The sequence below is a fragment of the Schistocerca nitens genome, chromosome 1 (genome assembly GCF_023898315.1).
Source record: "Schistocerca nitens isolate TAMUIC-IGC-003100 chromosome 1, iqSchNite1.1, whole genome shotgun sequence".
Lineage (NCBI taxonomy): Eukaryota > Metazoa > Arthropoda > Insecta > Orthoptera > Acrididae > Schistocerca > Schistocerca nitens.
This window is the reverse complement of record NC_064614.1, coordinates 249,070,556-249,093,476: the sequence shown is the minus strand read 5'-3', so window position 1 is coordinate 249,093,476 and position 22,921 is coordinate 249,070,556. Positions and strand designations below refer to the sequence as shown.

At 45.1% G+C, this 22,921-nt stretch overlaps 1 protein-coding gene across 1 annotated transcript in view; it reads right to left on the bottom strand.

Annotated features, from left to right (window-relative positions):
* LOC126247077 (epidermal retinol dehydrogenase 2-like) overlaps positions 1-8,828 on the bottom strand; it is a 380,879-nt gene extending 372,051 nt beyond the window's left edge. Inside the window, exon 1 of the mRNA XM_049948448.1 lies at positions 8,700-8,828. The gene's annotated coding sequence lies outside the window, so the exon portion shown is untranslated. The remainder of the gene's footprint in view (positions 1-8,699) is intronic.
* Positions 8,829-22,921: the final 14,093 nt, after the last annotated feature.

The following is a 22,921-nucleotide window of genomic DNA, read 5'->3' as shown; positions in this document are numbered from 1 at the left end:
CACCCTTTAAATGATGAAATTAGTTTGTTGGAGATATCGGGGGTGGAGCTAGTGAAATTAGTGGAAACCAATAAGATAATCGGATGACTTCCTCGTTTTGCTGCCTTTCAGACACATATTAAGGTGCTATCCAAGATAAAACGTTTTTGGCTACTTCTGTCACGTTATCATCACAAAACCTTGCTGTACGACGCACGATCTTCTTTCTGAGGCCTTGTTCCTGAGTCGGGCTGCACACACGGCCCAATGTTAGCCATATGAGGCTATTGCAAGCTGCTGTCAACATTAGAAGAGTACCAGAGATTAAGAAAGCTGTCAACCTCCAATCTATCTTTGCTGTGAGTGTGGCTGTTAGGCATTCCCGAGATGCTCAGTTGGCAAAGCCTTATCTGCGGACGGCAAGAGTCGGCGTTCTAGTCCTGGTCAGATGAAGAGTTTTAATCTGCCAACTTGTTTCAAGAAGTTTTTATATTTGTGGTTGAATTTACGTACGTTTTACAAAGGAAAACCGACTATTTTCAGTCCAATGTCATAGCCAACGAGGAAAGAGCAGATGTCACTGGAAACTAGTCGTATTACAAATACACCCATATAGATACTTCTCAAGCCATGGTATGGTGCGTGGCGTAGGATACCCTGTATCAATACTAGACGTTTCCTTTCTTGTCCAAATCGCAGATAGAGCGAGGGAAAGACAACTATCTGTATGCCTCCGTATGAGCCCTAATTTCTCCTATCTTATCTTCGAGGTCCTTATGCGAAGCCGGCCGGGGTGGCCGAGCGGTTCTAGGCTCTACAGTCTGGCACCGCGCGACAGCTACGGTCGCAGGTTCGAATCTTGCCTCGGGCATGGATGTGTGTGATGCCCTTAGGTTAGTTAGTTTTAAGTAGTTCTAAGTTCTACGGGACTGATGACCTCAGAAGTTAAGTCCCATAGTGCTCAGAACCATTTGAACCATTTGAACCTTATGCGAAATGTACGTTGCCGGCAGTAGAATCGTTCATCCGTCAGCTTCAAATTCCAGGTCTCTAAGTGTTCTCAATAGTGTTACTCGGAAAAATCGACGCCTTCCCTCCAGAGATTCACATTTGAGTTCCCGAATTGTCTCCGTAACACTTGCGTTTAGTTCGACCCTACCGGTAACAAATGTAGCATCGCGCCTCTGAATTGCTTCGATGTCTTATTTTAGTCCGACCTGGTGCGGATCCCAAACAGTCGAGCAGTGCTCAAGAATAAATCGCACTAGCGTCCTATATGTGGTCTCCTTTACACATGAACAATACTGTCCTAAAAGTCGACCATTCGTCTTCCCTAACACAACCCTCACACGCTAGTTACAGTTCATATCGCTTCGCAACACTGAGCCCACCTATCTAAATGACGTGACTGTATCATGTAGTAGCCTACTAATGCTGTATCCGAACATTATTGGTTCGTTTTTTCTACACATCCGCATTAAAATACATTTCTCTACATTTAGAGCTAGCTGCCATTCATCACGCAAACTAGAAATTTTGTCTCATCCTTCCTGTACTCAGCAACGTCATCAGCGAACAAACGAAGATTGCAGCCCACCTTTCCCGACAGATCATTTACACATATATATAGAAAATAATTGTGGTTCTATCAGACTTTCTGGGGCACTCCTGACGATACCCTTGTCTCTGATGAACACTCGCCCTCGAGGATAACATACTGCCTTCTATTACTTAAGAAGTCTTCGTGCCACTAATATCTGGGAACATGTTCCGTATGCTTGTACCTTCATTAACAGTCCGCGGTCGGGTATGATGTCAAATGCTTTTCGGAAATCTTGAAGTATGGACTCTACCTGTTGCCCTTCATCCATAGTTCGCACCTTCACGAATCTTTTATTTTCATTATTTAATACTGACTATGAATTTGATTAGTGGAATTTCCTGGCACAAGTACTTGACGAAACGCAATATGACCTCTTGTAGGTAGCCCCCTTTCAGCTGAGCCATCCGAAAACGCATCGGTAACCGACACATAGTTTAGTTTAATTATGTCATGTTCCGTAGATCATTTTTACGATTATTTTTATCGATATGATGCGGAACAAGTCACATTACAAGATATATGTATACTCATCAATAGTGCTAATATTAATATTACTGTAATTTTTAGTTCTAGACGTGCAACTACATTTACAGGTACAAATTTATTTATTTTTTACCAGTTCTGAAACAGGAACTCATCCATGGGATAGAAGGAGTTGACCAAAAGAAATGATTTTAAGCTAGATTTAAAACTTGATCTGCTACCTGACAGACACTTTATGTTGTTGGGCAAATGATCAAAGATTTTTGTTGCTCCTTACTGAGCAACTGACAGCTTCAATAACGGATAGGAAAGATCATTTTTCCCACTAGTGTTGTACCTATGAACATCACTGTTCTTCGCGAATTGAGATGGATTATTTATAACGAATTTCATTAGCGAATGTATGTACTCTGATGGTGCAGTTAAAATACTTATGTCCTTGAATAGGTGCCTACATGACATCCTTGGGTGAACACCACTAATTATTCTCACTGCTCTTTTTTTTGCACTACATGGAGGCTTTTGCAAGATGCCATTATTATCACCTCCACAAACCAGAGGCCGTAAAACTGCTGAAAGACAACCGAGAATGATTACGGGATGGAATCTTTCGTTGGTAAGTCGGACTGATAAGCCGTTGGACGAGGGATAACTCATGCCTGTTTACCTAATGTCATTATCAGCGCACACAGTGCTAATTAGTAAAACATTCCACAGAGAAATTAGTCGCATGTTCAAGCCATTCTTTATTATCTTTTCTTCCGTATCTGCTAGTCCTGTAACCACTGGAAAGGTAGCACAGGGTTTGCAAATGGACAGGAGCAGCGAAATTCGTGAGATGTGCACTGTGGGTTCAGTTAGAAGAGTAATAGTTGAGAATATGTATGGTATAGTCCTGCTTTGGCACACTTTAAGTTTGTCGCTAAGGGTCACATCCGAGAACACACACACAGGTATTTGCAGTGTGTAACTGGAGTCAGCCCAAACAAGTACTGCTCTTCATGTCTTTCACGCGACGCCCAGCGTAGAAGGAAAGCGTCGGTTTATTTCCCGTTACAAACAAAATTATTTATAAAACGATATTTCACATGCGCATTCGATCAAACGCCGCACGGTCTAGTGCGATATTCATTTTATCGGCGCGTGTTAACAGGGGCAATAAAACACAAAGAATAACCAGAAGTACTCCAGCAACGAGTGAGTAGCGCTGCTGCATGGCCGTAGCAATCGGCGGGGGCCAGGACGGTGCTGTCGCTGTTGGATTCTGGTTATTCTTCGCGTCTTCCTGTCCCCGTTAACATGTACTGATAAAACGACGATCGCACTAGACTAATGTGCGACCGCTGTATCAAATGGGCACGTAAAATACCGCTATAAAAATCGTTTTGTTCGTAACAGGAAACAAACAGAAGTTTCCGTCGACACTAGGCGACGCATGAAAGACGTGTTGAGCAGTATTTGTTTGGACTGACTCCAGCTTCAAAATACAAAAACGAAATTGCAAATATTTGCTGAAAAACAAGAGAAAATGCGCCTGGCGATCCTTAAGTATATATATATATATATATATATATATATATATATATATATATATATATATATATATATATATATATATTACGTCTATGGCCCCCTACAAACGTGTGTATGGGGTACTGGTGCTACCACAGAACATTTTTGGGAGCAAGTCTTTTGGATCGCTATTTGTTTTACATTCACGCTGATCACGTAAACACACATATTCCTACACTATCCAGCAATCTCGCTGATGTGACCCTGCTGCCACCCATTGCTGTAGCAAAAAGCGAAATTTATACTTGGATCAAGAGCACCAAGAATAAATTTGACTAATTATGAGACCGAGCGAGGTGGAACCTTGGTTAGCACACTGGACTCACATTCGGGAGGACGACGGTTCAAACCCGCGTCCGACCATCCTGATTTAGGTTTTTCGTGATTTCCCTGATCCTCTTCAGGCAAATTCCGGGACGGTTCCTCTGAAAGGGCACGACCGATTTCCTTCCCCATATTTCCCTAATCCGATGGGATCAATGATACCTCTGTGGTCCCCTCCCCCAAACCAACCAACCAACCAGCCAACTGATTATGAGGGATCCAACAGCATGGATTACATCAGCTTTGGGCTGCAGCATATCTTCAAAAGTATCCAGACACCCCTATGTAATGCGGGATCGACCAGTAGATGTCACGAGCGGCAGCATTGCCAATATAGGAGGAGCGGAGAGTGTTGTGTCTTCAACAGAGAAACAGCAACAGCAGAATGGATCGATCAGGAGAGCTCCGTGACTTCGAATGTGGGCTAGGGTATGTATGTTGCATAAGTAAAAGCCATGTGGGACATTTCAGCCCTCCTTATGCTGCCCAAGTCTTGGTAATGTAATTATGAAGTGGATACGCGAAGGACAAACACAGTTAAGTCAAGATCAGACTTTATGTAATGACGGACAGAGGTCTTGGAACGTTGCGGAGAACGGTTGTAAAAAATTGCACGAAATCAGCATAAGGAATCACTTTTGAGTTTCAAAATGCTGCCAGCAGAACAGCTAGCACAATTTCTGTGCGTAAGGATTTAAAAAGAACGGGTAAAACAGTCGAGCAGCTCATCATAAGCTACACGTTTCTGTAGTAATTGCTAAGTGTCGCTTGTTGTGGTCCAAAGAGGGACGCCACTGGACAGTGGATGGCTGGAAACGAGTGATTTGGAGAGGCGAATCACGCTGTACCCTGTGACAATCCGACTGAAGTGCTTGGGTTTGACGCATGTCTGGAGAACGTACTTTGCGAAGGAATTGTTTGTCAACGATAACATTCCTGAAGTGAGCTAGCGTGACCGGACTCAGGACCTCAACCCAACAGAATCTCTTTGGCACAAATGAGAACGTTGACTACACTCGAGATCCCCAGCTTCAGACATGAGTACCTTCTCTGGTTTCGGCTCTGTAGGAATAATGGGCTGCTGTTCCTCCACAGAGATTCAGACGCTACATCAAATTTGTCCCAAGCGTACTTCAAGCGGTCTTAAAGAGAAGGGTGGGCTGATTCCATACTAATGTCTTCTAACAGGTGTCCGCATACCTTTGATCAGATATCCAGCATCATTATAAAATGTTTGGGTTTCATGAACAAAATACACTGAAGATCATATTTTTGTGGTAATCTGAAGATGGAAATTCTGGAGTTGTTGAATGGTTGTCACTGGCATTAGTTGGCGGGCATCGTCAAAATTTGTTCTTCAAATCATGAAACAAGATCATAGCTTTCTCCTTGTGAAACAATGGCGCCTTTCTGTAAATGTTAGAGTTGTACATGATTTACGAAGAGTTTCAATCTTAATGTCTGCTGGGTTCTTAAGGTCGGTATAAACGAAGACAAGTAAGTTCAGCAACAATGTATTTTGTATAATGTTTGGTCGAGGTTATCGTGATTCTGAGCATACTTGAAACTGTAGATTCCGCCTCATTGTCTGCTGAAGTTTGTTCACAGCTCGGAGGAAGGGAAAGCCATACCACAGCCAAGAGAACCATGCCTAGTCAGGTAATGCAGGATTTAAACAAACCGCGTTGATAATGGCTTTACTTTTAGTATCCCATTGCCTCCAAAATATTTTCTCGCGTAGGGATAGCGACCAGCCATCACAGCTCAAAAGCGCAGGCAGTCTTCTGCCTCTTCCCCCCCCCCCCCTCCTCCCATCTCTCTCTCCATGAACGAGGTATCTTTCTATTTGTATCTCTATCTCTCTGAGCGGAAAAGACAGTTTCTTATAGGGAAAGTTTTCTTTTGTTATGCACTATGGTGTTCGACACAGTTTATATAGTAAACTTGCACATGCATTTTGGAGTAAGAGATGGAGCACGGAACAGTTGTGTAAATAAATATTCTCGTGCTAAGGACGACAGCGTGTTGACAGTGATGCATTTCTAACGTTCTGTTGAAAACACCGCTCGACACACCTCCAGATAATTATCAATGAAATTCGCCAACAGCCGTATAATCGAGACTTTAATTTATTTTGACTACCAGTTTCGGCATTCCTGTATGCCATCTTCAAATCTCATATGCAGCTCTCAAAAATAAACGATACTATCATACAGTGCCATATATTCCTGGATGTCGTGAGTTCGAAGCCTGTGCTCTGTCTTAAAAAACAACTCAATTAGTTGCGATCCTCGGTTGTTTCTTGCATATTCACGACTGATAACGCTTTGTGTGTAAAATTCAGACTCACCTTGATTTGGTTATTACGCTATCACTAAGGCCACTTGCCACTGTACTGGTGAGGCAGTTTATCAGATTGGAGGAGATTACTCTCCTACAGACTCAAATAGGACTGTACCTAGTGAAACATTCTGGTGTTGTGTATCGTCTGAGAGCGTATGCCAGTTTGAGTTTATAGGTTACTCTCATGACTTGCTGGATACAATAATGAACGGTACTAAGAGACACTAGTCGTATGTTTCTTAATAATGGTAACCTCAGAGGGACTGCCATCAGACAGTAGTGTAACAGAGCAGACGAGCGGGCAGCACAGCACGCGTGCCTGGTCGCGCCACTGAACAAGTTTTCAAGAATGACGCTGCTTGACCGGTAGAAAGCTGCCTGCGAAAGCTTCCTCCGTCAATGCTGAGCGTTGCATACTTGTCGTATATCGTTAAGATTCTCCGTAAATATTTCAAAACGAAGCCATTAAACGTGCAAAATCGAAGACTTCGTAGCTGCAGTTGACCGTTAATGGAACATTGAGGCAACTTTTCGCGTGCGTAGCGTGGACATGAAACAGAGATCACGTGTGTTACAGGGAATGAGAAAAAAGCATTTTAACATATGTAGGACCGCTCTGAAGTCAAATAATTCTTTTACAACATGTTACACTAGAGGTTTGCGATTGGCTAAAACTTCAGTTTTCTGCTTCACACATGTTATAAGGTATGTTTCCTAGCACAAGTCATGTCATGTGGCTTATGTTATTTCATGGCTCTTAAATTTTCGTCAAATCAGTTGTCACGTCTCTTTCGACTATCTACGGCCTCGCTATAATAGGTATCTATAAGTTTAGGCTGCCGTGGATGCCACTAACAATGTTTGTTTTGATTAGTACTTTCATAGGAATTACGTTGCAGAAACTAGTTTCGGCAGGACAAAAAGTTTTGTACTAATTAAATCGCGCAAGAAACTAAAAACCGATATTTATCAAAAACAAATTGCGTTGTTACCTGTTTTAAACTGGTGGATCACTACCCACACTGGAAATTAAATTTAGCTTATTGTATACATTCTATGTTTTCTGTATTTTTGTTGAGGCAAAACGTTACATTCACATCATAAGCGAATGTAACTTTACATATTAACAGTCCTCAGAGGATGAACACGACGGCTCGAAACTGGTAACGGGGTTGTTCGTTTTTAATATATAACATCAGTAACGATGCCTGGTTGCAGATTTTACTTTATTCGTACGAATTTACCCTTATTTACACAGCCATAGTATGATGTCAATTTTCGGTAGAACAGCACTAAATTTTCTGCATGGAGTTTGGCCCTAGATTTCTACTTTATTTTCTGTTGACGCAGCCTAGTCAACAGAAAGGACGAAGCTACGTAGAATTAACTTTGCAGCTTCAGTTTTTTGGAAGAGAAAAGGGTGTTAAATATGGTGCGGACGCAGACACAAAGCTACAGATCAATCTCTTACCACAACTTTTATTTCACATTCACATTCGTTGGCTTGAATTCGCAGCGGATTGTAGCTTACCTACCTAGCTACAGTCTGGAACCGCGTGACCGCTACGGTCGCAGATTCGAATCCTGCCTCGGGCATGGATGTGTGTGATGTCCTTAGGTTGGTTAGGTTTAAGTAGTTCGAAGTTCTAGGGGACTGATGACCTTAGCAGTTAAGTCCCATTGTGCTCAGAGCCATTTGAGCCATTAGCCTACCTAACTTGGTTCAAATGGCTCTGAGAAGTATGGGACTTAACATCAGAGGTCATCAGTCCCCTAGAACTTAGAACTACTTAAACCTAACTAACCTAAGGACATCACACACATCCATGCCCAAGGCAGGAGTCGAACCTACGACCGTAGCAGTCGCGCGGTTCCAGACTGAAGCGCCTAGAACCGCTCGGTCACTCCGGCCGGCCTACCTAACTTAAATCTCGGGCTGCGCAACAAATGAACCAAGATTCAAGGGAGTTGACACTACTGTATTATACTCGATGAAGGTGCACAGTTATGGTTACGAAAACGTCTACATCAAATTACACCAAACCACTGTGGAGATGGGGTAAGGCATTATTGGTTTGTACGCGGGCGGACGTTTGGGCCTCATGAGATTTTGGAAGCTTAACCTGAAGGTTGGCTGGAACACCACAGTACTTTACTGGGCATGGTCCCGTTGGAGTTAGTACGCTGTTGTCATCATGCGAGCTTTGAACAGTTTAACGTGGACTCTAACCGTGGTGTGATTCTTCCAGTTTTCACATTAGCAGACACTGCTAGAGGTGCAAGAAGGGACCATAAAATCACAAGTAACTTGATGAGGTGTCTGGCACATCCACGCCGAATACATTGTGTGCTGGAGAAGGCGACGGCAGAGCGCCGTACCCGGCGGCTGTCCTACCTGTGCGCGGAGTGTGTTGTAGCGGCGAGTGCTGCAGGTATCGCGCGCGGGCCGCTGTGTTCCGGAGTCGCACAGGAACTGGCTGCTCCGGCGAGCGGGCTGCGTCCTCTGGGCCGCCCCCACCACCACCACCACCACCACCACCAGGGGCGGGATGGCGCTGCCTCCGCCGCCGCCGCCGCCGCCACAAGGCTGCCCGGCTACCACGCACCTGGCTGTCGCGCGGGTCCCGGCTTGGGAATGGCCTGCCTCCCATTCCGTAGCCGAGATCGCTAAAGTACGTTAGTGCTGCCGCGCTAGGCCGTCGGTAACTTGTTCGAGGGCTGTCGGAGGCGATGAAAAGGCCGACACAAAATTCGCGCACTCGGCCGCCAAAGCGCCATTCCTTGTACGCTAACACTGCAAAAACGCGTGAAAAAAATTTCGTCCCTTGCGTATTTTCAGTACAGAGCGGACGTCAAATACAGGTAACTTGGCAACAAAGGCAATCACGCGGCATTCTTCTTCATTCAGTACTTAATAGCTGTGCTGCCCCGCTTGTTCAGATAAAGAGAAATTGTAATGGGTAGAGTTTTGGATTGGAATATTAATGATGGCTCTCGATCTTCCACCATAATCGAGTCCATCAACATGAGCTGGCAAATATGAGGTAGCCAAGGAGGTGGAAACGTGGGTTCTACTATGCCAAGATTGCTTGGTAGCTATGAAACCTTCCCGTCTCCTCTATACCTCTTTTGTTGTTACGCAATAACCGTCTCCTCTATATCTCTGGCTACAGGAAAATTAAAGAGACCTTTGGAGAAAAGAGAGCCACTTGTATGAATATCAAGAGCTCAGATGGAAACCTAGTTATAAGCGAAGAAGGGAAAGCAGAAAGGTGGAAGGAGTATATAGAGGGTCCATACAAGGGCGATGTACTTGAGGACAATATTATGGAAATTGAAGAAGATGTAGATGAAAATGAAATGGGAGACACGATACTGCGTGAAGAGTTTGACTGAGCACTGAAAGACCTGAGTCGAAACAAGGCCCCAGGAGTAGACAACATTCAATTGGCACTACTGACGGCCTTGGGAGAGCCAGTCCTGACAAAACTCTACCATCTGGTGAGCAAGATGTATGAGACAGGTGAAATACCCTCAGACTTCAAGAAGAATATAATAATTCCAATCCCTAAGAAAGCAGGTGTTGACAGATGTGAAAATTACCGAACTATCAGTTTAATAAGTCACTGCTGCAAAATACTAACGCGAATTCTTTACAGACGAATGGAGAAACTGGTTGAAGCCAACCTAGGGTAAGATCAGTTTGGATTCCGTAGAAATGTTGGACCACGTGAGGCAATACTGGCCCTACGACTTATCTTAGAAAATAGATTAAGGAAAGGCAAACCTAAGTTTCTAGCATTTGTAGACTTAGAGAAAGCTTTCGACAATGTTGTCTGGAATACTCTCTTTCAAATTCCAAAGGTGGCTGGGGTAAAATACAGGGAACGAAAGGCTATTCACAATTTGTGCAGAAACCAGATGGCAGTTATAAAGCCCGGTCCACACACAACGATCTGTCTGCACAGACATTGGCGCAGATGTCTGTACATGCAAAAGATCGCTGCAAATGTGGTGTGTTCACACGACACAAACCCCAATCTACTACTCGCCCGCCACCTGTCGGTGTAGAAAAGAAATATCCGTGGCAAGCGACTACGCTCCCCGTAAACGTCAAAAATTTAATTCAGTTATTTTGAAATATAGAAATGGAGGGAGTTCTGTTGTGGTCTGTGTTCACTACTTGTGTTGCAAAAAACATTCAGACCAACCGCAGGAAACAGAGAAGGCGGTCAAAATGGTGTAGACAGTGGTTGCTAAGGCGAAAGCAGTTTTCTCACGTACATTTACTGCGAGAGTTGCAGGGCGAACCTGTTTTGTTTTATATTACCTCTTGTTCCATTTCCTGGCACATTGACACTCCAATTTCATCTTCAGTTGTACTCCTGCTTCGTCTTGGCGTTTCTTGATCACTAAGAAATCCAAGCAGATTAAAATACCATAACGTTGGCTGGTATACTTGATCTACTCTTACCCCAGATCTTCTAGATTTCTGAACTTTGGGTAACTCTTTTCGGTAAACAGTTCGCTGACAGACTTAATTTACTTGACTTGCCTTCATGAACTCATCCTTCAGGACAGCGTAAGTAGCTTCACATGTGTTGGGTATTATTTTACTCAACGCTTGTTTCGATATTGCAATTGAAAATTCCAAATCCTTGTAGCTCCTTCCTGTTGCTAGGGATCTTAATGTTACCGCCAGCCGTTCATGAGGAGAAATTGCCCTTCTCATACGAGTATTTTTTCTCGTAATACGAAGGGTTACAAGCTTTTAGAGATAATTATAAGTTTCGACATCCATCCGCAAATAATTTCGCCAGTTTGCAACGAATTTGTTTTTTTATTACTGTTTCTCTGTTTGCCGAGGCGTCAACTGCCCGCAATTTTTCAATTAGAGCATTGTATGCTGCTGTCTTTTTGTCTCGGTCACTATATGCTTTACTTTTAATCTTCCACAAACATGGGTGGTTTCTATATATTTCAATGAATTCACTTACAAACTCTCGAGAACACTGACGAGTATCAGCCATTTTAATGCCTTATGCACACAAATACAAACACTAGACTGAGAAAACAGCTGTTTCGCGCCAGATTTGCGGCGATCTCCTGTCCACACGCTCCAACTTGTCTGCGCAGATGTGGTTTGAACCCACAGATTTGAGAGGTTTCGCTCAAACCTCCAACTTCAACTTGCAGGTTTGCACACACCTCAGGTCGGTGCAAATCTTCTGTCCACACGCAACGATCTGTCTGCGCAGATGTGATGTGCGCAGACAGATCGTTGCGTGTGGACGGGCCTTAAGAGTCGAGAGGCATGAAAGGGAAGCAGTGGTTGGGAAGGGAGTGAGACAGGGGTGTAGCCTCTCCCCGATGTTATTCAATCTGTATATTGAGCAAGCAGTAAAGGAAACAAAAGAAAAATTCGGAGTTCGTATTAAAATCCATGGAGAAGAAATAAAAAAGAGGTTCGCCGATGACATTGTCATTCTGACAGAGACGGCAAAGGACTTGGAAGAGCAGTTGAACGGAATGGACAGTGTCTTGAAAGGAGGGTATAAGATGAACATCAACAAAAGCAAAACGAGGATAATGGAATGTAGTCGAATGAAGTCGGGTGATGCTGAGGGTATTAGATTAGGAAATGAGACACTTAAAGTAGTAAAGGAGTTTTGCTATTTGGGGAGCAAAATAACTGATGATGGTCGAAGTAGAGAGGATATAAAATGTAGACTGGCAATGGCAAGGAAAGCGTTTCTGAAGAAGAGAAATTTGTTAACATCGAGTATAGATTTAAATGTCAGGAAGTCGTTTCTGAAAGTATTTGTATGGAGTGTAGCCATGTATGGAAGTGAAACATGGACGATAAATAGTTTGGACAAGAAGAGAATAGAAGCTTTCGAAATGTGGTGCTACAGAAGAATGCTAAAGATTAGATGGGTAGATCACATAACTAATGATGAAGTATTGAATAGAATTGAGGAGAAGAGGAGTTTGTGGCACAACTTGACAAAAAGAAGGGACCGGTTGGTAGGACAAGTTCTGAGGCATCAAGGGATCACAAATTTAGCATTGGAGGGCAGCGTGGAGGGTTAAAATTCGTAGAAGGAGACCAAGAGATGAATACACTAAGCAGATTCAGAAGGATGTAGGTTGCAGTAAGTACTGGGAGATTAAGAAGCTTGCACAGGTTAGGGTAGCATGGAGAGCTGCATCAAACCAGTCTCAGGACTGAAGACCACAACAACAACAGAGTTTTGGATTGGAATATTAATGATGGCTCTAGATCTTCCACCATAATCGAGTCCATCAACATGAGGTGGCAAATATGAGGTAGCCAAGGAGGTGGAAACGTGGGTTCTACTATGCCAAGACTGCTTGGTAACTACAACAGGAAAACACAATTAATTAGCAGGAGTATAAATGGCTCGGAGCACTATGGGACTTAACATCTGAGGTCATCAGTCCCCTACAACTTAGAACTACTTAAACCTAACTAACCTAAGGACATCACACACATCCATGCCCGAGGCAGCATTCGAACCTGCGACCGTAGCGGTCGCCTGTTTCCAGACTGAAGCGCCTAGAACCGCTCGGCCACACCGGCCGGCAGGAGTATAAAAAAAGAAAGTATTTGTTACTAAACTTTCCTGTAGTCCATGATCAGTTGATTGACAATTATAAAAGACGCGACTAGACTAAGCGTCTGTAGAATGACATACTTTACAATTCACAAATCTTGCAGTGACGAATTAATCTCTCGTAATCTTGAATGTCGAATCCGGTGAATTTGAAGACTAACTTGGAACGGTGCTACAAAGACTTGATGGCAGCAATGACCGAGCTGCAGACGATGACTAACATCGGCGCTGGCTGACCACTAAGCGCGGCTACGAACTACAGACTGACACAACTGCACTACTCTCCTGCTGCAGATGAAGTGATCTATCGGCGTTTCGCGGCGAGCATAAGTAGTGCGACTGGCTGTGTTCTCTTTGGCTAACACAGCCGTTCTTCTGTTCCGTTTATCGGGAGAATCGCATCCGGCGGATCGATCTCGCACGCGGCGGTGTGGTCGTATGACTGATGACATCACAATTAATGAAGACTCGCTCAGAAAAACGGGCTGATCCTGAAATGTAAAAACTTAGAGATAAGTGTTGCCATCTGTTGCTGGGAACGGCAATTATCAAAATAGTCATTGGTCTCACCCATAAATATCACTTAGAATTAGCCCGATTTACCGCGCATGCCTTCATTTGAAGTCGACAGTTCGACTCCAGGTCTGTTTTTAGGACTCCGTGCCTCCACCTGTGAAAACGGAGCCCTTAAGGATTACTTTGTTGTCTGTCTGTCTGTCTGTCCGATTGTTATGAACACTATTTCTCACGAACCGGTAGACGTGGCAAGTTCATATGAATGTTGCATCTTAAGGTCCATGGCGTAAAAATCTTAAGTTTCTGAGTCACTTCACTACAGGAGACGGTCATTTATGTCACGTATTTTGATACTCGAAACCTCACCCATCAAAACCGTCAAAGTATTTCTCGTTGACCTAGAATCATGAAATTTACTATTCAAAACCCATGGAGTACTTCTTGTTGACCTGGAATCGTGAAATTCGACATGAAGCAAGATTTCACAGTAGAAGTAAAGTAAGCCGGCCGGTTGGCCGAGCGGTTGTAGGCGCTACAGTCTGGAACCGCGCGACCGCTACGGTCGCATGATTGTGTGTGATGTCCTCAGGTTAGTTAGGTTTAAGTAGTTCTAAGTTCTAGAGGACTGATGACCTCAGAAGTTAAGTCCCATAGTGCTCAGAGCCATTTGAACCATTTTTAGAAGTAAAGTAAAAAAATTGTGAGAGTTGTTAGACCGTAATTATATCACGTAAATATCTTTTGCTATTTGAACATACACTGAAATGCCAAAGAAACTGGTGCACCTGACTAATATCGTGAAAGGCTCTCGCATGCACGTAGAAGTGCCGTAATACGACGTTGCAAGGACTCGACTAATGTCTGAAGTAGTGCTGGAGAGAACTGACACAATGAATCCTGCAGGGCTGTCCATAAATCCGCAAGAGTACGAGGGAGTGGAGATCTCTTCTGAACAGCACGTTGCAAGGCATCCCAGATATTCCCATTAATGTGTGGTGGGCAGCGGAAGTGTTTACACACAGGAGAGTGTTCCTGGAGCCACTGTGTAGCAATTCTGGACGTGTGGGGTGTCGCATTGCCCTGCTGGAACTCCCCGAGTCCGTCGGAATGCACAACGGACATGAATGGATGCAACTGATCAGACAGGGTGCTTAAATACACTACTGGCCATTAAAATTGGTACACCACGAAGATGACGTGCTACAGACGCGAAGTTTAACCAACAGGAAGAAGATGCTGTGATATGCAAATAATTGGCTTTTCAGAACATTCACATCAGGTTGGCGCCGGTGGTGACACCTACAACGTGCTGACATGAGGAAAGTTTCCAACCGATTTCTCATACACAAACAGCAGTTGACCGGCGTTGCCTGGTGAAACGTTGTTGTGATGCCTCGTGTAATGAGGATAAATCCGTACCATCACGTTTCCGACTTAAGGTCGGATTGTAGCCTATCGCGATTGCGGTTTATCGTATCGCGACATTGCTGCTCGCGCTGGTCGAGATACAATGAGATACAATGCAGCCACGTCTCGATCCCTGAGTCAACAGATGGAGACGTTTGCAAGACAACAACTATCTGCACGAACAGATCGACGACATTTGCAGCAGCGTGGACTATCAGCTGGGAGACCACGGCTGCGGTTACCCTTGACGCTGCATCACAGACAGGAGCGCCTGCAATGGTGTACTCAACGACGAACCTGTGTGCACGAATGGCAAAACTTAGTTTTTTTCGGATGAATCCAGGTTCTGTTTACATCATCATGATGGTCGGATCCGTGTTTGGCGACATCGCCGTGAACGCACATTGGAAGCGTGTATTCGTCATCGCCATAGCGGCGTATCACCCGGCGTGATGGTATGGGCTGCCATTGGCTACACGTCTCTGTCACCTCTTGTTCGCATTGACGGCACTTTGAACAGTGGACGTTACATTTCAGATTTGCTCCGACCCGTGGCTCTACCCATCATTCGATCCCTGCAGTATAATCCACGACCGCATGTTGCAGGTCCTGTACGGGCCTTTCTGGATACAGAAAATGTTCGACTGCTGCCCTGGCCAGCACATTCTCCGGATCTCTCACCAATTGAAAACGTCTGATCAATGGTGGCCGAGCAACTGGCTCATCACAATAAGCCAGTCACTAACTCTATGAACTGTGGTATCGTGTTGAAGCTGCATGGGCAGCTATATCTGTACACGCCATCCAGGCTCTGTTTGACTCAATGCCAAGGCGTATCAAGGCCGTTATTACGGCCAGAGGTGGTTGTTCTGGGTACTGATTTCTCAGGATCTATGCACCCGAATTGCGTGAAAATGTAACCACATGTCAGTTCTAGTATAATATATTTGTCCAATGATTACCCGTTTATCATCTACATTTCTTCTTGGTGTAGCAATTTTAATGGCCAGTATAGTACGTGTCACCTGTCAGAGTTGTATCTACACTCCTGGAAATGGAAAAAAGAACACATTGACACCGGTGTGTCAGACCCACCATACTTGCTCCGGACACTGCGAGAGGGCTGAACATTCCTCACACACAAAGAAAGAAAATATGTTATGTGGACATGTGTCCGGAAACGCTTACTTTGCACGTTAGAGCTCATTTTATTACTTCTCTTCAAACCACATTAATCATGGAATGGAAACACACAGCAACATAACATACCAGCGTGACTTCAAACACTTTGTTACAGGAAATGTTCAAAATGTCCTCCGTCAGCGAGGATACGTGTATCCACCCTCCGTCGCATGGAATCCCTGATGCGCTGATGCAGCCCTGGAGAATGGAGTATTGTATCACAGCCGTCCACAATACGAGCACGAAGAGTCTCTACATTTGGTACCGGGGTTGCGTAGACAAGAGCTTTCAAATGCCCCCATAAATGAAAGTCAAGAGGGTTGAGGTCAGGAGAGCGTGGAGGCCATGGAATTGGTCCGCCTCTACCAATCCATCGGTCACCGAATCTGTTGTTGGGAAGCGTACGAACACTTCGACTGAAATGTGCAGGAGCTCCATCGTGCATGAACCACATGTTGTGTCGTACTTGTAAAGGCACATGTTCTAGCAGCACAGGTAGAGTATCCCGTATGAAATTACACTGCTGGAAATGGAAAAAAGAACACATTGACACCGGTGTGTCAGACACACCATACTTGCTCCGGACACTGCGAGAGGGCTGAACAAGCAATGATCACACGCACGGCACAGCGGACACACCAGGAACCGCGGTGTTGGCCGTCGAATGGCGCTAGCTGCGCAGCATTTGTGCACCGCCGCCGTCAGTGTCAGCCAGTTTGCCGTGGCATACGGAGCTCCATCGCAGTCTTTAACACTGGTAGCATGCCGCGACAGCGTGGACGTGAACCGTATGTGCAGTTGACGGACTTTGAGCGAGGGCGTATAGTGGGCATGCGGGAGGCCGGGTGGACGTACCGCCGAATTGCTCAACACGTGGGGCGTGAGGTCTCCACAGTACATCGATGTTGTCGCCAGTTGTCGGCGGAAGGTGCACGTGCCCGTCGACCTGGGACCGGACCGCAGCGACGCACGGATGCACGCCAAGACCGTAGGATCCTACGCAGTGCCGTAGGGGACCGCACCGCCACTTCCCAGCAAATTAGGGACACTGTTGCTCCTGGGGTATCGGCGAGGACCATTCGCAACCGTCTCCATGAAGCTGGGCTACGGTCCCGCACACCGTTAGGCCGTCTTCCGCTCACGCCCCAACATCGTGCAGCCCGCCTCCAGTGGTGTCGCGACAGGCGTGAATGGAGGGACGAATGGAGACGTGTCGTCTTCAGCGATGAGAGTCGCTTCTGCCTTGGTGCCAATAATGGTCGTATGCGTGTTTGGCGCCGTGCAGGTGAGCGCCACAATCAGGACTGCATACGACCGAGGCACACAGGGCCAACACCCGGCATCATGGTGTGGGGAGCGATCTCCTACACTGGCCGTACACCACTGGTGATCGTCGAGGGGACACTGAATAGTGCATGGTACATCCAAACCGTCATCGAACCCATCGTTCTACCATACCTAGACCGGCAAGGGAACTTGCTGTTCCAACAGAACAATGCACGTCCGCATGTATCCCGTGCCACCCATCGTGCTCTAGAAGGTGTAAGTCAACTACCCTGGCCAGCAAGATCTCCGGATCTGTCCCCCATTGAGCATGTTTGGGACTGGATGAAGCGTCGTCTCACGCGGTCTGCACGTCCAGCACGAACGCTGGTCCAACTGAGGCGCTAGGTGGAAATGGCATGGCAAGCCGTTCCACAGGACTACATCCAGCATCTCTACGATCGTCTCCATGGGAGAGTAGCAGCCTGCATTGCTGCGAAAGATGGATATACACTGTACTAGTGCCAACATTGTGCATGCTCTGTTGCCTGTGTCTATGTGCCTGTGGTTCTGTCAGTGTGATCATGTGATGTATCTGACCCCAGGAATGTGTCAATAAAGTTTCCCCTTCCTGGGACAATGAATTCACGGTGTTCTTATTTCAATTTCCAGGAGTGTAGTTGTATCAGGGATCCCATATCACTCCAACTGCACACCCCTATACCATTACAGCGCCTCCACCAGCTTGAACAGTTCCCTGTCTCCATACCCGTGCACGGCGATACAATTTGAAATGAGACTCATCCGACCAGGCAACATGTTTCCAGCCATCAACAGTCCAGTGTCGGTGTTGACGGCCGCAGGCGAGGCGTAAAGCTTTTGTGTTGTGCAGTCACACGAGTGGGCCTTCGACTCCGAAAGCGCATACAGATAATGTTTCGTTGAACGGTTCGCACGCTGACACTTGTTGATGGACCAGCATTGCAATGTGCAGCAATTTGCGGAAGGGCTGCACTTCTGTCACGTCGAACGATAGTCTTCAGTCGTCGTTGGTCCTGTCCTTGCAGCCGCAGCGATGTCGGAGATTTTATGTTTTACCGGATTCCTGATGTACATAGTACACACGTGAAATGGTCGTACGGGAAAATCCCCACTTCCTCGCTACCTCGGAGATGCTGTGTCCAATCGCTTGTGCGTCGACTGCTCACTTAAATATTGATAACTGGCCAATGTAGCAGCAGTAACCGTTCTAACAACTGCGCCAGACACGTGTGGTCTTATATAGGCTTTGCCGACCGCAGCGCCGTATTCTGCCAGTTTACATATCCCTGTATTTGAATACGCATGCCTATACCAGTTGCTTTGACGCTTCATTGTATATCACGTAAATATCTTTTGCCATCTGAACACACATTCCATTCATCATCCCTCAAAAGAATTATGGAGGAATGTTATCTGCATGCAAATATAAAATCTAAGTTGTTCTCATGTTTTAGTAAGTAAATAAAAAATGCTTCATTAAATCTTCTCTCTCTCTCTCTCTCTACATATATACACTGAAGTCCCCTGCTCGATCCTTTTTGTGTCCGGGCTAGACTGTGGAACTACTGCAGAGATCCTGATACCGTCTTCGGATTCCCGGGACCAGCATCTTTCCGGAATCGGTATCGGTGACAGGCAAAAATCGTTGAGGTGCTCGATTCCCGGGATGGTAGAACTGTCTAGATACATAATAAAGTTTGTACGCAACCGACAGTGGGCGAGTTCAACTTTCACTTTACCAATTTTTTAAATTCTGGTATCTGGCTTCTTAACTGTTATACAGCAAGTACATCAGCTCTTAAACAAAACTTTTGAAATTGTTTAATACTAACACTGAAATGGCTGTACAACCACTATTATTACTATTATTATTATTATTATTATTATTTTCGGTGCAACAAATAGTATGCTTTCCACCACCCATCGTGGGTAATAATTATTTTCGTAATTTTTTCAAACTCGATTTGAGACAACGTTCTGTCAGAAATAGTACAGAATGTACATCTCTGCCTAATTTGTTACGTTCCCTTTCTGTCGTGCTGTATGATGAGTACTAATTTGCAGTCTGTAAAGACAGTGTTTGGATCGAATTCTATTCGATCATTAAAGAAAAGAATGCCTAAACTGTCAATAGCCACCATTGTAGTAATCTATTGAATTAGTAGGTCTAAAAGGTACTAATCAATAATTATTATGTTAATGATATAAAAAATTTCACAACACATACTAAGATATTTTTATGCCAGTCTTCAATAGAAAATAAAATCACTTAAGAACACTCTAATACCAAATCTCATTGACTAGATTAGAATTGTCTACAGTGATGAATCACGCTGCGAACTGAGCCCCGACGACCAGCGAATACGTGTCTATAGACGCCCCAGACAGCGGATGGATGCCAGCCTGACTGTCACCCACCATGCGGCTCAACAGGCAGGACTGGTGGTCTGGGGTGCCATTTCTTCTCATAGCAGGACCCCTTTGGTTGTCAACCGCGGAACCCTCACAACACCGCACCACGTCGACGATGTTCTACGCCCCATTTTGTTACCTTTCATGGCAAGCCATCCTGGGCTTACATTTCAGCAAGGTAATGCCCGACCACATACGGCGAGAGTTCCTACAGCTTGTCTTCGTGCTTGCCAATCCCCGACTTGGCCAGTAACGTCGGCGGATCTCTCCCCAGTTGAGAAGGTTCGCGTCATTATGGGCTGGGTCCTCCAACCATCTGGGGATTTTGACTATGTAACGTGCCAATTGAACAGAATTTCATATGATATCCCTTAGGAGGACATCCTACAACACTGTCAATCAATGCCAAACCGAATGACTCCTTGCATAAGGGTCAGAGGTGAACCAACGCCTTATTGACTTGCTCAGTATATGAAACCTTTTCTCTTGAGTAAGTCATCCAATTTTTCTGAAATTGTAGTTGCTTATTTGTCTAAACATATACATCACATTTACCATTCGGATAGTTCTTTCGTGGTTCGTCGTTTTTTTTTTATTTTAGAATTTATATTGAATAACTTATTACTGTCTTATAAACTACATGAATCCAATCTGAAGATGTAGTCCAGATCTTGTGTCAACTCACCGCTTCAAATTACTTTTTTCATATTTGAGTGCCTTTCCTGGCAAGCATGATTTAAAATTTACGATTTTAGGGGTAAATCTTATAATGTTTGGACTCTGTGAAATTCATCAGTTAAGTGATGGACTGATAAGTCTCATATATACACTACTGCCCATTAAAATTGCTACACTACGAAGATGACGTGCTACAGACACGATACTTAACCGATAGGAAGAAGATGCTGTGATATGCAAATGATTAGCTTTTCAGAGCATTCACACAAGGTTGGCGCCGGTGGCGACACCTACAACGTGCTGACATGAGGAAAGTTTCCAACCGATTTCTCATACACAAACAGCAGTTGACCGGCGTTGCGTGGTGAAACGTTGTTGTGATGCCTTGTGTAAGGAGGAGAAATGCGTACCATAACGTTTCCGACTTTGATAAAGGTCCGATTGTAGCCGATCGCGATTGCGGTTTATCGTATGGCGACATTGCTGCTCGCGTTGGTCGAGATCCAATGACTGTTAGCAGAATATGGAATCGGTGAGTGTAGGAGGGTAATACGGAACGCCGTGCTGGGTCCCAACGGCCTCGTATCACTAGCAGTCGAGATGACAGGGATCTTATCCGCATGACTGTAACGGATCGTGCAGCCACGTCTCGATCCCTGAGTCAAAAGATGGGGACGTTTGCAAGACAACAACCATCTGCACGAACAGTTCGACGACGTTTGCAGCAGCATGGACCATCAGCTAGGAGGCCATGGCTGCGGTTACACTTGACGCTGTATCACAGACAGGAGCGCCTGCGATGGTGTACTCAACGACGAACATGGGTGCACGAATGGCAAAACGTCATTTTTTTCAGATGAATCCGGGTTCTGTTTACAGCATCATGATGGCCGCATCCGCGTTTGACGACATCGCTGTGAACGCACATTGGAAGCGTGTATGCGTATCGCCATACTGGCGTATCACCCGGCGTGATGATATGGGGTGCCATTGGTTAGACGCCTCGGTCACCTCTTTTTCGCACTGACGGCACTTTGAACAGTGGACGTTACATTTCAGATGTGTTACGACCCGTGGCCCTGCCCTTCATTCGATCCCTGTGAAACCCTATACGTCAGCAGGATAATGCATGACCGCATGTTGCAGGTCCTGTACAGGCCTTTCTGGATACAGAAAATGTTCGACTGCTGCCCTGGCCAGCACATTCTCCAGATCTCTCATCAATTGAAAACGTCTGGTCAGTTGTGGCCAAGCAACTGGCTCGTCACAGTACGCCAGTCACTACTCTTGATGAACTGTGGTATCGTGTTGAAGCTGCATGGGCAGCTGTACCTGTACACGCCATCCAAGCTCTGTTTGACTCAATGCCCAGGCGTATCAAGGCCGTTATTACGGCCAGAGGTGGTTGTTCTGGGTACTGATTTCTCAGGATCTATGCACCCAAATTGCGTGAAAATGTAATCACATGTCAGTTCTAGTATACTATATATTTGTCCAATGAATACCCGTTTATAATCTGCATTTCCTCTTGGTGTAGCAATTTTAATAGCCAGTAGTGTAATTGCTAGTGATTCAATTAATTTAATCCGTATCATTGTACGACTGACTGATGAATATTTGATGCTTATGATAAGGCTGATATCGGTGACTGCGAAGATTGAGCCACTAACAAGTCTTTATTTCCCTCTATCCGTGTAGCTAATTCCATGTCCCATATTTGTTGTCTTCTACGAATCTGACGAAGTGTTGGGATGGACCTCATGGTAGTAGGGGGCAAGTGCCGCTGGTGACCAGCCCCCAAGGGCTCAGGACTCATTCCTTCTGAAACGAGGTAGATTGGCAGATAACAGGAGCCACTCCTCCAGAACTATCCTAATGGCCTGCTGGTAATAGCCCCGAGACCTCCCAGCAGTTTGCAGGGTCATGCTTGAGTCTGCGGCAGATCGTTTTACAGTGGAAATATCCCGCGACACGCTCGCAATATCAGTAAGCAGAATGAGAGGAAAAATGTTAACTCTGAAAGGTAACACCTTCGGGCCTCAAACACTGTTGAAAACTGATGTAGTGCGATGGACGTGCAACATTAAACTGCAGAAGCTTAATTAAAACTGTTTCTATTGAGGAGCCGGATGTCGTGGAGATACAAGAAGACCACAATCATTCGGAAATACCCTGTGACGTAACTCAGAGGCAAAAAATTATTTTTAATCTGAAGAGCAAAGCCACAGAAGATATATGTGGGAGATCATCAAAGCTATTTTACAATAAGTGAAAAGGAGAATATACGCAAGAAATGACAATCAGAGATGTCGACAGCTTTCGCAGACCTATTTGGAAAGCTAGGCAGAAAATTCTGCCGCAATTGCCGACGAGTGTCGAAGAGGTTCATGATGATGTCAACACGTTAAATGTAGAAACTACAGGGGGCACAAATCTTTCGCTGGAAAATAATTCCGAGAGAGAAGCTGTAATATTTTCT